We start from the raw sequence: 13,948 nt of genomic DNA on the forward strand, positions 1-13,948 counted from the left end.
AGAGGGACAGGTAAAGTAGTAGCATGGTTAGAGGATTGGTTAATTAATAGAAAGCAAAGCATGGGGATTAATGGGTGTTTTTCTGGTTGGCAATCAGTAGCTAGTGGTGTCCCTCAGGGATCCGTGTTGGGCCCACAATTGTTCACCATTTACATAGATGATTTGGAGTTGGGGACCAAGTTGAATGTGTCCAAGTTTGCAGATGACACTAAGATGAGTGGTAAAGCAAAAAGTGCAGAGGATACTGGAAGTCTGAAGAGGGATTTGGATAGGTTAAGTGAATGGGCTAGGGTCTGGCAGATGGAATACAATGTTGACAAATGTGAAGTTATCCATTTTGGTAGGAATGACAGCAAAAGGGATTATTATTTAAATGATAAAATACTAAAACATGCTGCTGTGCAGAGAGACCTGGGTGTGCTAGTGCTTGAGTCACAAAAAACTGGTTTACAGGTGCAACAGGTGATTAAGAAGGCAAATGGAGTTTTGTCCTTCATTGCTAGAGGGATGGAGTTTAAGACTAGGGAGGTTATGCTGCAATTGTATAAGGTGTTGGTGAGGCCACACCTGGAGTATTGTGTTCAGTTTTTGAAGGGGTTGGATTATGAGGAGAGGTTGAGTAGACTGGGACTGTACTCATTGGAAGTTAGAAAGATGCGGGGGGGGGGGGGGGATCGTATAGAAACATATAAAATTATGAAGGGAATAGATAGGATAGATGCGGGCAGGTTTTTGAAGGGGTTGGATTACGAGGAGAGGTTGAGTAGACTGGGACTGTACTCATTGGAAGTTAGAAGGATGCGGGGGGGGGGGGGGGGAATCTTCTAGAAACATATAAAATTATGAAGGGAATAGATAGGATAGATGCGGGCAGGTTGTTTCCACTGGCGGGTGAAAGCAGAACTAGGGGGCATAGCATTAAAATAAGGGGAAGTCGATTTAGGACTGAGTTTAGGAAGAACCTCTTCACCCAAAGGGTTGTGAATCTATGGAAGTCCTTGCCCATGAAGCAGTCGGGGCTCCTTCATTAAATGTTTTAAAGATAAAGATAGATAGTTTGTTGAAGAATAAAGGGATTAAAGGTTATGGTGTTCGGGCCGGAAAGTGGAGCTGAATCCACAAAAGATCAGCCATGATCTCATTGAATGGTGGAGCAGGCTCGAGGGGCCAGATGGCCTACTCCTGCTCCTAGTTCTTATGCGCTTATGTACTTCTGAGGCTGTATAAGGCTCTGGTCAGACCCCATTTGGAATACTGTGAGCCATTTTGTGCCTATATCTAAGGAAGGATGTGCTGGTCTTGGAGACGGTAAAGAGGAGGTTTCAAGAATGATCGCCAGATTGAAGGACTTGTCATATGAGGAGCGGTTGAGGACTCTGGGTCTGTACTCAATTGAGTTTAGAAGAATGAGGGGGGATCCCATTGAAACTTGCAGAATACTGAGAGGCCTAGGTAGAGTGGACATGGAGAGGATGTTTCCACTAGCAGTAGCAACGAGAATCCGAGGGTACAACCTCAGACTGAAGGGACAATCCTTTAAAACAGAGATGAGGAAGAATTTCTTCAGCCAGAGGGGGGTGAATCTGTGGAAGTCATTGCCGCAAAAGGCTGTGGAGTCCAAGTCACTGAGTGTCTTTAAGACAGGGATAGATAGGTTATTGATTAATAAGGGCATCAAGGATTATGGGGAGAAGGCAGGAGAATGGGGGATGGGAAACAAATCAGCCATGATTGAATGGCAGAAAGATACGTTGGGCCAAATGGCCTATTTCTGCTCCTATATCCTATGGTAATATGTATGTATATTAAAATTTAGAGTACCCAATTATTTTGTTTTCCCAATGAAGAGGCAATTTAGCGTAGCCAATCCACCTACCCTGCACATCTTTGGGTTGTGTGGGTGAGACCCTCGCAAACATGGGAGAAGGTCCAAACTCTACGTGGAAAGTGACCCGGGGCCGGGATCGAACCCAACATGTGAGTCAGCAGCGCTAACCATTGCACCACCATGTGGCCCATGGTAATATATTAATGATTAGAAATACTGCAAGAAACTGCTTCTTGATAAGTGATTCAATGAGCTATCAGGAGAGTATTCATTAAATGAAAAATGTCATGGAGGGAATGTAATTGATCTCTTACTGTCCATCACCAGCATGTTTTGGATGGAAAGTGATGTATTTTCTTAACCATGGAATGTGCATTTCAATTAAATAATTCAGCAGCGAGCTTTCATGAGTTTAAAATGAAGAAGACGATTTAGTCTCTCACGCTTGCCCCAAATTACACAAAATCTCACACATACAGACAAAGTCTGCACTTATACAAATTACAGTTAATTCAGTCTCTCATTTATGGTTTCTGCCCTCCTGCATGGCAGACATGTGTTTTTGAATAGATTCAATAATTCTAAAGTTGAAGTGATGGTAATGTAAAGTGTGCACAGCAGGATGTGAGGTTTCTTGTGAACTTTGAAACTGGAGCAGGTCGAATAATTTTGCAATTAGTTTTGGAGTCTGGTTCTTGGACTGCCTGACATCTGATGGTTCTAATTCATCTGCTGGGTTCCTTGATAATGAAGGTGCAGTCCCCAAAACCAGGTTCAATCACATGACACAGAGCTGGGTTAACACTCTGAGAGACACTCAGGCTAGTTTGGATGGTGATACAATGGGAAGTTGATGAAGGTTGTTGAGTTTCGATCTTCCCTTTTGTCCAGTATGAAGCACGTGAAAGACAGTCTGGAAACTCTGTAGCCTTTTGGTTTTGGCCCATGTTTAAACAATGAAATGTGATTTCCACATGTGGCTGTGAGGTATTCTCACCTAGAACATAGAACATAGAACAGTACAGCACAGAACAGGCCCTTCGGCCCTCAATGTTGTGCCGAGCCATGATCACCCTACTCAAACCCACGTATCCACCCTATACCCATAACCCAACAACCTTAACCTTACTTTTATTAGGACACTACGGGCAATTTAGCATGGCCAATCCACCTAACCCGCATATCTTTGGACTATGTTCCTATTTAATGTCATTTCCACCAGAGACTTCATACAGTCTAGAGTCCAAATGCCAAAAGTCACATGATTTGCAGCAGCCATTTTAACAACTTGTTTGTGCCCAATTGTTAAAAGTATTGAGTGAAAATTCATAAGACATGCCTGTACTGTGTATGACAAATGTATATCTGTTTAAAAAATGTATAACTTGGATTTTACACCAATAACAACAACTTATATGTATATATAACCTTTAACACCTCAAATACATCAGAGGAGCATTGTAAAACAAATTATGGCAGCAAACCACATATGGAGATATTAAATCAAAAGGTAGGATTTAAGGAGTGTTTAAACGGAGGAAAGCGAGATAGTGGGGCGGGGTGATGTATGGAGGGAATGCTGGAGCATGTTGGATATTGCACAGCAATACATGCGACTAAACTTCAAAAGTACTTCACTACTTTAAAGCAGTACGCAATGGAGTTATCTGCTGTATTCTTAGGGAGGGTCTCAGTGACTACAGTGTCTTAGCAACAGAACCGAAAAAACAACTCGCAACAGCACCTGATCAAATGCAGGATCTATGGAAGATCCAGCCTCTCACAGATAGGCCTCATCAGCCATCAGCAAAGATGCGCCATATGAAGCTGCACCATATGAAGCTACTCCATCCCCAATGGATTCACTACATGTCCATCATTTGTTGTGTAAGGAAGGATGCCGGCAACGATAATTAAGAGTGGAGGGATCTGGCAAAAAAATTATTTTACTGATAGATGCAATGTCAAAGCCTGTAGTTTTTAAACTGGGCAGCCACTTACCCTATTTTAATGTAATGTCCCATAGGGGCTTAAATCAATGCCACTGATGAATGGTAAATAAGATACACAATAGTGCCTGGTTAAACCAATGGGAAAATCAATGATACAATTTGGCCTTCTTTGGTATAAAATTAAGCCTGGAAGTTATTTCCCCCCCTGTAGACAGATGTTCAGCTGAGGATTTAAACTCTTGCTATTACTGAAAATGAGTCAGTCTAAAAGCAGCACAGCAGGGTGAAGAAGAAGCTATGTGTCTGATCTCTCACATCTGTCATGTGTACACAGGAACGCCTGGGATTTGGACATTGTTTATCCGGAAAATCGCGATCGAATTGTCTTTCTTAGTGACTGTAGGGAAGCAGTATTTTTATTTGTCCATCGCATGATTTAAAAGAAAAATAAACTGTAAATTGTTTCCTCTTGTGAGCTATTGTTTCCCTCCCTTTCAAAATACCCTTGTCATCCTTCAAAAATGTTTCTTTAATCTCTCAGTATTTACAAAATACTTCCGCATCTCCAACAACCTTGCTTGTGATGTCACCTCCTAAATCCAGACCTGTTTCCCACTTGTTTGAACCTATACAATTAGGTTTCTGCCGCTGTCAGTACATCAAAACAGCCTCAACTGAAGTCACAAAGTTACTGTTAATTTCTATGACAGTCATCCTTGACTTAATCAAGGTTCATCTAAACGTCCTGGAGATGTGAATAGTGACCACCAGTATTAATGATGTGTATCAGTTAAGGAGCAGGGCAAGTGAAGCTCAAGATTGAAGTGGCAACTAAATCAGAAAGGTGAGGGCGAAAGGTAAATTAATGGTTGAGTAAGGAGTGTGTCTGATTAGTTGTAGGGAGGCAAGCGAAGAGAACACTAAAGCAAGAACAGTAGCAGTAGTAGGAACTTGAGCAGGTAGTACAATCTATCCACCAAAGATGATTTGGATGGTCCCTTGGAGCAGAGCAGAGTCAGCTGCTATAGGTAGCAAACAGATAACAGTGAGGCAGGTATCAGTCAGCATCTCAGAAGCACAATGCTGATAAGGATGGACAGTAGCAGAGGCGGATCAAAGATAGTTCGACGTAGAGCGAAAAAATCGAGGAATAAAACAACCACGCCTGAAGAAGCAGATGGTGTTCTGGAATAGAGGCAGTCCAGCAAGGAATTCATTTGTAAATATTTCAAATTAATTACTGGTCAACATTCAAAGTACCTAGGTCTAGAATATCCTTATAAAACAATTATAAATCCTTATGACTAAGAGTCACCTGACTCAAAATGTTAGCTCTTTTCTCTCCCTGCAGATGCTGCCAGACTTGCTGAGTTTTCCAGCATTTTCTCTTTCGTCTAGAATATCCTTGTATTTCACCTCAGTAACGATGATGTACAAGCTTTATCGTACAGATTTTTAGTGAAGAGACTTCTTGATTTATTTAATTTTTGCGCTGAAGAATCACTTATGGACAGGTTTGGTTCCTTGCTCATTTTGGCCACTTCTTATATCCATCTGCAAAAACTATTTCCATAGTTCCGTGACCATCAATTTGATGACTATTTTGATCAATTAACATTAGGGAGGCTATGTTGCAATTGTATAAGGTGTTAGTGCGGCCACACCTGGAGTATTGTGTTCAGTTTTGGTCTCCTTACTTGAGAAAGGACGTACTGGCGCTGGAGGGTGTGCAGAGGAGATTCACTAGGTTAATCCCAAAGCTGAAGGGGTTGGATTATGAGGAGAGGTTGAGTAGACTGGGACTGTACTCGTTGGAATTTAGAAGGATGAGGGGGGATCTTATAGAAACATTTAAAATTATGAAGGGAATAGATAGGATAGATGCGGGCAGGTTGTTTCCACTGGCGGGTGACAGCAGAACTAGGGGACATAGCCTCAAAATAAGGGGAAGTAGATTTAGGACTGAGTTTAGGAGGAACTTCTTCACCCAAAGGGTTGTGAATCTATGGAATTCCTTGCCCAGTGAAGCAGTTGAGGCTCCTTCATTACATGTTTTTAAGGTAAAGATAGATAGTTTTTTGAAGAATAAAGGGATTAAGGGTTATGGTGTTCGGGCCGGAAAGTGGAGCTGAGTCCACAAAAGATCAGCCATGATCTCATTGAATGGCGGAGCAGGCTCGAGGGGCCAGATGGCCTACTCCTGCTCCTAGTTCTTATGTTCTTATGTGCGTTGTCTTCTTTATCACCACGCTGACATAGATTTGCTTTTTGGATATGAAGAGCAGGATGGCCCCCATCACCGAATTTGGATTTACTGGACCAATTGAAGAATGCAACACTGCAACTAAGTGCTATTTATTGCCTAATTTAGAGAAGTAAATTCCAGGTCAGAGTGAGTTTGATTTCATAGAATTTCATAGAATTTACAGTGCAGAAGGAGGCCATTCGGCCCATCGAGTCTGCACCGGCTCTTGGAAAGAGCATCCTACCAAAGCCCACAAGTCCATACGCAAAACAGATAAAGATCTAGTAACTAAGATTCAAGGGAAGACTGACAAAATGCAATGTCCTCTTCGATGCAATTCCTATTTAAATAAATTAGTTAGTGGACTAATTATAACCGTGCTCTCCCTGCACTTCTCTGTGGAAATAGCCCAGGTGCCTTTCAACATCACTTTGCCAGAGTAAGCTCACTCTTTCTATTTCATGTCAGCATTCTGGGCGGAATTTTATGCCAGTGGTGTTTTATGGTCCTGCTGAAGTTAGCGGACATTTGAATGACTCGCTGCATTTTACGACCTGCTCCTGCCACGATGGGTGAGCAAAGTTCTGCTCCAAACTATTCTTTCGCTTATCTCATTGTCTCTCCCTTTACTCCATAAGTAATGAGATTATTGAATCCACAATTGCGTATTGAGGATCTATTGCTTTTGTAATTTGCAACTGCTGTATGTTACCACATTGCATGCTTCAAGGTAGAATTCTAAAGATGCATGAAACACACATTTTCCTCCACACTAATTCTTAATTGTCAGATAGCCCAAGTCATTTAAGACTTTCCTTCTGCTCCATAGTTAAGGAGGCTCTTATATCAAATTTCTCAAATTCTTGGCAGGATACAAGAAAAATCCTGAGTTGAATTTCCTCAGATGTGCTCTTGCTCCACCTCCACCATTTCTCGAGAGCAGCAATATTGCAGATCCGGGGACATGAGCGGTGCCAGGGTCAAGTTGCAGCAGCAGGCAACCTGTTGCAGAATTAAATCATTGAACAGGATCAGAAGTAGGAAGCCTTTAGCAACAAGTTCACATTTTAACCAGTGGCTGATTAAAGTAAATTAATTTGAGTAAGTAGTTTTTAAGTTCTCAAACACAGAATGGTTCAATACATTACAGCACAAACAATTATCTGAAATAACGCTGAAAAACAAATTGTTATATGAACTACATAACTATTTTAAATCTTTGTCAAGTATCACTCAATACATATGGCGATTGCACATTTTGGTAACCTTTACTGCACTTGCTCTATGGCAAGAACATCCTTCCTCAGATAAGGAGACCAGAACTACACACAATATTCCAGGTGTGGCCTCACCAAGGCCCTATATAATTGCAGCAAGACATCTCTGCTCCTGTACTCAAATCCTCTCAATGAAGGCGAGCATACCATTTGCCTTCTCTACTGCCTGCTGTACCTGAATGCTTTCCTTCAGTGACAGTATGAGGACACTTACTACACATTGCACATTCCCCTCTCCTAATTTTGTCAATTCAGATAATTGTGCCTTCCCGGTTTTGCTACCAAAATGGATAGCCTCGCATTGTTCGGATACATTATGGTGACAGCAAGGGATTAAAAGATCCACTTCCTCAGTGCAATACAAATGAATAAAAGAAAAGGGAAACTTCAACGCTTTATGCACTGAAGCAACCTCTCTCCAGAAGCTAGGGCGCTGAGAAAACTCACCAGCGGAGCTCCAGAGACAGTAGATCCCGGAAACAGGAAAAGGTAGAAGTTTAAACTCTGGCAGAAGACTCCACTGAATCCCCTGTGGAAGTTGCATTTCAACCAAGTAGTCAGCAGCCTCCAAGGTGAGAGAAAATTATTTAAAATTTCTAGGCTAACAAGTCCTCTGAATCCTCTCTTTAATCACATTAGTCAGAAACGTTATTTTTGGCAGCCAGCCCGAACCCTGACGTGCTGCCCTCCCCACATGGCACCTGAGTTTGAATGGAACAAAGATAAAATAAGAAGATGAAGAAAACTTTTTTCATAAAGTCGAGTACCTTTCCATTCCTTGGCCTCCCAGCCAATGGAAATCCCCTCCGCCTGACCCGCAGTATGCAGTCACCGAGCGATAAATGCCTTGACAACCCTCCGACTCTGCAGCCATTTGGGTTCTCCTTCTTCATTGGAGCAGCATCGCCATTTTGGAATTCACACCGAAGCACAGGAAGTGTGTAAAAAAAAAACCTTCTTCATCGATAAATGGCGATGCCATCTTGAAACTCTCTCTCAAAGCAAAACTTCAAGAATTTAAAGAAGCATCACAATTCTTCACTCCCACCTCCAATGGGCTTCACCTATGGCCCTGATCCGTCCCAGATTCGGATTTATTGGAGAAAAAGGTTTTTGAGGTATAGTACTGTATTTTAACAATTTTTGTTTTAAAGGGATGTGGGCTTTGCTGGCTAGGCCAGTACTTATTGCCCATCTCTAATTGCCCTTGAGAAGGTGGTGATGAGCTGCCTTCTTGAACCACTGCAATCCATATAGTGTAGGTACACCCAATGTGCTATAAGAATCATAGGGATTTTGGTTAGTGTCCTGAGATGGATAGAAAGCTGGTTAGCAGACAGGAAGCAAAAGAGCAAAGAGCAATACAGCACAGGAACAGGCCCTTCGGCCCTCCAAGCCTGGACCAGTCATGGTACCACCCTTGGCCAAAGCCCTCGGTACTTCCCAGTGCCGTATCCCTCTATACCCATCCTATCCATGTATTTGTCGAGATGCCTTTTGAACGCCACTAATGTATCTGCTTCCTCAACCTCCAATGGCACTACGTTACCGGCACTCACCACCCTCTATGTAAAAAAACCTGCTTCACACATCTCCTCTAAACATTGCCCCACAGACCTTAAACCTATGCCCTCTAGTGACTGACCCCTCCACCCTGGGAAAGAGTACCTGCCCATCCACACTATCCATGCCTCTCATAATCTTGTAGACCTCTGTCAAGTCGCCCCTCAACCTCCGTCATTCTAATGAAAACATAAGAACATAAGAACATAAGAACTAGGAGCAGGAGTAGGCCATCTGGCCCCTCGAGCCTGCTCCGCCATTCAATGAGATCATGGCTGATCTTTTGTGGACTCAGCTCCACTTTCCGGCCCGAACACCATAACCTTTAATCCCTTTTTTCTTCAAAAAACTATCTATCTTTACCTTAAAAACATTTAATGAAGGAGCCTCAACTGCTTCACTGGGCAAGGAATTCCATAGATTCACAACCCTTTGGGTGAAGAAGTTCCTCCTAAACCCAGTCCTAAATCTACTTCCCCTTATTTTGAGGCTATGTCCCCTAGTTCTGCTTTCACCCGCCAGTGGAAACAACCTGCCCGCATCTATCCTATCTATTCCCTTCATAATTTTAAATGTTTCTATAAGATCCCCCCTCATCCTTCTAAATTCCAATGAGTATAGTCCCAGTCTACTCAACCTCTCCTCATAATCCAACCCCTTCAGCTCTGGGATTAACCTAGTGAATCTCCTCTGCACACCCTCCAGTGCCAGTATGTCCTTTCTCAAGTAAGGAGACCAAAACTGAGCACAATACTCCAGCTGTGGCCTCACTAACACCTTATACAATTGCAGCATAACCTCCCTAGTCTTAAACTCCATCCCTCTAGTAATGAAGGACAAAATTCCATTTGCCTTCTTAATCACCTGTTGCACCTGTAAACCAACTTTCTGTGACTCATGCACTAGCACACCCAGGTCTCTCTGCACAGCGGCATGCTTTAATATTTTATCGTTTAAATAATAATCCCGTTTGCTGTTATTCCTACCAAAATGGATAACCTCACATTTGTCAACATTGTATTCCATCTGCCAGACCCTAGCCCATTCACTTAACCTATCCAAATCCCTCTGCAGACTTCCAGTATCCTCTGCACTTTTCGCTTTACCACTAATCTTAGTGTCATCTGCAAACTTGGACACATTGCCCTTGGTCCCCAACTCCAAATCATCTATGTAAATTGTGAACAATTGTGGGCCCAACACGGATCCCTGAGGGACACCACTAGCTACTGATTGCCAACCAGAGAAACACCCATTAATCCCCACTCTTTGCTTTCTATTAATTAACCAATCCTCTATCCATGCTACTACTTTACCCTTAATACCATGCATCTTTATCTTATGCAGCAACCTTTTGTGTGGCACCTTGTCAATGGCTTTCTGGAAATCCAGATATACCACATCCATTGGCTCCCCGTTATCTATTGAACAGGGTGACGAGGCTGTCCTCGCCTGAAGTTGTGATTTACTTTTGTTATCTCAGGAATTCTGAAGTTAACATTCATTATAACACCAAGGTGCCATTCTGATACCTCAATAATATCTGATTATCACCTTCCGAATTGAATGTTCCTTTCAGCTTGACTTCGAAAAAGAGTAAGCTTGCTCTGAGAGTGACCCTTTTCCAGTGTCGGTCAGAGCGACCGGTCTGCTTGTGTGCACCTTCCCCAACCCAAAACCATTCTCAAGATGTTGACCTTTCCAGTAGTGTATGTTTTGACTTTAGATTCCCGGCAGAGGTATTTTTTCCCCACTTTTACCTATCGCCATTTATTCAATTGTACAGCAACTCCGCCGTGCTATTGTATTTCGTGGGTGTACAATTATCTCTACATTAACTGGAAGGAATGAGATGGGATTATACTCATTGTTTTGGGAATAAACAAAACATTTCCCATTTCTTTGCAGCGAAAGCCCCCTCACTGCGCTCCAATCAGGTCAGTGCAGTGAGAGGCTGCAGATGGTCTCGAGGATTTTAGCTTTCAGTCAGTTATCTTGCAAATTTCCCTTCAGATTGATAATTGTAGAATGCAGCGTTCAGCCAGCAGAACATGATTTATGCTTGATGCATGCCAGGACGTATTTATATTTTTTATTAGTTCTTGAGATGTGGGCATCACTGGCTCGGCCAGCGTTTATAGCCCACCCCTAATTGCCCTTCAGAAGGTGGTAGTGAGCCGCCTTTTTGAAACGCTGCAGTCCATGTGGTCTCGGTACACCCACTGTGCTGTCAGGAAGATAATTCTGATCAAGCCACAGTGAAGGAATGACAATATAGGGCGGGGTTCTCCGATCCCCAGCTGTGTGTTCCTCCGCGGCTCGCAGTTTGCTAGTGGCGGAATTATCTCTTCCCGTCGCTCGCCAATGGGATTTTCCTTTGAAATCACACCACACGGCTGGGAAACCCACGGGCTGCCAGCGGGAAAAGAGAATCCCAACGACTGGAGAATTCCAGCCATAATTTCAAATCGAGTTGGTGTGTCGGCATTGTTCCCATGTGTCTGCTGCCTTTGACCTGTGCCATGCTCCTCGTGTACGATGTGGGAATTCAGGGACACGTCCGCTGACCCTGCCCCCTTTACACAGAAGACGTGTGTCCAGCTGCAGCTCTTGTTAGACCGAAAGGGAAATTGCTGGAAAATCTCAGCAAGTCTGGCAGCATCTGTAGGGAGAGAAAAGAGCTAACGTTTCGAGTCCGATGACTCTTTGTCAAAGCTAACAGACAGAGAAAGTGGGAAATATTTATACAGTGGAGTGAGAATGAAAGATGAGTCATAGCCACAGAAGAGATGCAGGTGGGCCTGGAATGTTAATTCCAGGTTAAGCAACATTTCATTTGCATCTCTTCCAATTTGGTCTACTGCATTCGATGCTCCCAATGTGGTCTCCCCTATATCGGAGAGACCAAATGCAGACTGGGTGATCGCTTTGCTGAGCATCTTCGCTCTGTGCGCAGAAATGGAAAAGTAATTTTTAAAGCAAAACATCTATGAACTCAAGTTAACCTTTTTAAAACATATAGTGAACATCTTAACAACAATTAATTAAAATACAACCCCCAAAGAATACGACCCTAGGTAATCCTTAATAAATTCCCAAACAACATCCAGAAGACAAAAGAAACGCCTTTTAACAGAAATACATCAGGTATAAAATCTCTACTGAGAACATTTATAATTCTGAATTCACCAAATGATCAAGAGATAGTCTTTTCATGGCAGAGAGAACAACAGCACACCTGCTTTGTCTAGCGTCAGCTCTGACACTGAAACAAAACCAAAAAAACACAGACACACCCAAGCTTTTCTTAAAGTGAAACTAAAAAGCAGAGACAAAGCTCAGCTCCACCCACACTCTGACATCACTGCAGTAACATAAGCAGCCAAACATTTCTTAAAGTGACATTCTCATGACACCTCCCCCAAGGAAAAAAAAACCCATCAACGTCAAGATGGCTTCATTTTTTGCCTTTTCACTATCCTTTAAGAAATGCAAACAGTAAATATATTTTTTCGTTTCAAAAAACAACACATGCAAACAGGTATAATAATATAGTCCATTTTTATTCTTCCTCCAACTGGAATCCCTCGTGATTGACAGACTCTTTGAACAAGAAGGTCTCTGCATGATCCATCCATTTCTCTATGCCTCAGCATGTCTCTTTAAAGTCAGATACTTTAGTTCAACCTGATCACAGAGTCCCTTGTAATTCTCCAACACAGGAGCATTGGTTATCACAGCTTTCAGGCAGTCAAATGCCTGTTGAAACTCCGCTGTCCACTGAAATTTTCGACGTTTCTTCAGCAAGTCCGTCAGTGGAGCAACCATGCTACAAACATTTGGCACTAATGATCGATCAAATCCACTCATGCCAAGAAATCGCATTACTTCCCTTTGTGCCAAAAGTATTGTAAACTCCTCAATAACTGAATAACTGTTGTCTTCACACCCCTTTTGTCAATTCAATCTTGCCCATTTGTATGGCCATGGAAAGTGACTTGGACTTTTTAGTACTTCCCACTTTATCTCTACAAACTTGCTCATGTGACATCAATAATTCTTTCAGGTCAATCCGTTATTCCTCTGGAAGGTAACTCAACAATTTATCCCAATTTTTCAGAACATCCTCATTTTCCAATTTAATTTGAGGTATATCAAATTCACAGTCACCTGGATTTAGTTCATCGCTTTCAGTTAGAATCATTAAAACCTCCTCCTTTTTCTCTCCTTCCCTTTCAAAGTACATTTTAAGCATAATCACATGACACACTCGGTGAGTCTTCCTTCTATCTGGCATTTTTACCACATAATTCACCTAACTTAATTTCCTTTCAATCTGATAAGGTCCACAAAACCTTGCTTTTTAAAGTTCACCTACCACTGGTCACAATACTAAAACGTTATCTCCACTGGAACTATGAACTTTGGATTTTTTTCTCCGCTCCCCGTTTCATCACATGCTGTGTAACTTTTAAATGTTATCTACCCAATTCACCTGCACTATTTAATCGTTCCCTAAAATTTGACACACAATCCAATAATGTAATTTACGATTTCTCACTCACCAATTTTTCCTTAATCAATTTAAGTGGTCCTCTTACCTCATGACCAAAAATTAGTTCAAAAGGACTGAATTTGGTTGACTCATTAGGTGCAGCCCTAATTGCAAACAGTACAAATGGAATTCCTTTATCCCAATCCTCTGGATAATCGTGACAATAAGCCCTCAACATTGTCTTTAATGTCTGATGCCACCTTTCTAATGCTCCCTGCAATTCGGGATGGTACGCAGTTAACTTAAATTGTTTTATTCCTAAGCTAGCCGTAACATTTTGAATAACCTTGAGGTAAAATTCGACCCTTTATCCAATTGTATTTCTGTGGGTAGTCCATATCTAGTAAAGAATTTAAGTAACTCCTCCACAATCTTTTTAGCTGTAATATTACGTACTGGAATGGCCTTTGGAAACCTAGTAGACACATCCATTATAGTCAAAATATATTGATTCCCACTTTTCATTTTAGGAAGCGGTCCTACACAATCAATTAGGACCCTTGTAAAAGGTTCCTCAAATGCTAGAAT

Source organism: Scyliorhinus canicula, chromosome 1 (genome assembly GCF_902713615.1).
Source record: "Scyliorhinus canicula chromosome 1, sScyCan1.1, whole genome shotgun sequence".
NCBI lineage: Eukaryota > Metazoa > Chordata > Chondrichthyes > Carcharhiniformes > Scyliorhinidae > Scyliorhinus > Scyliorhinus canicula.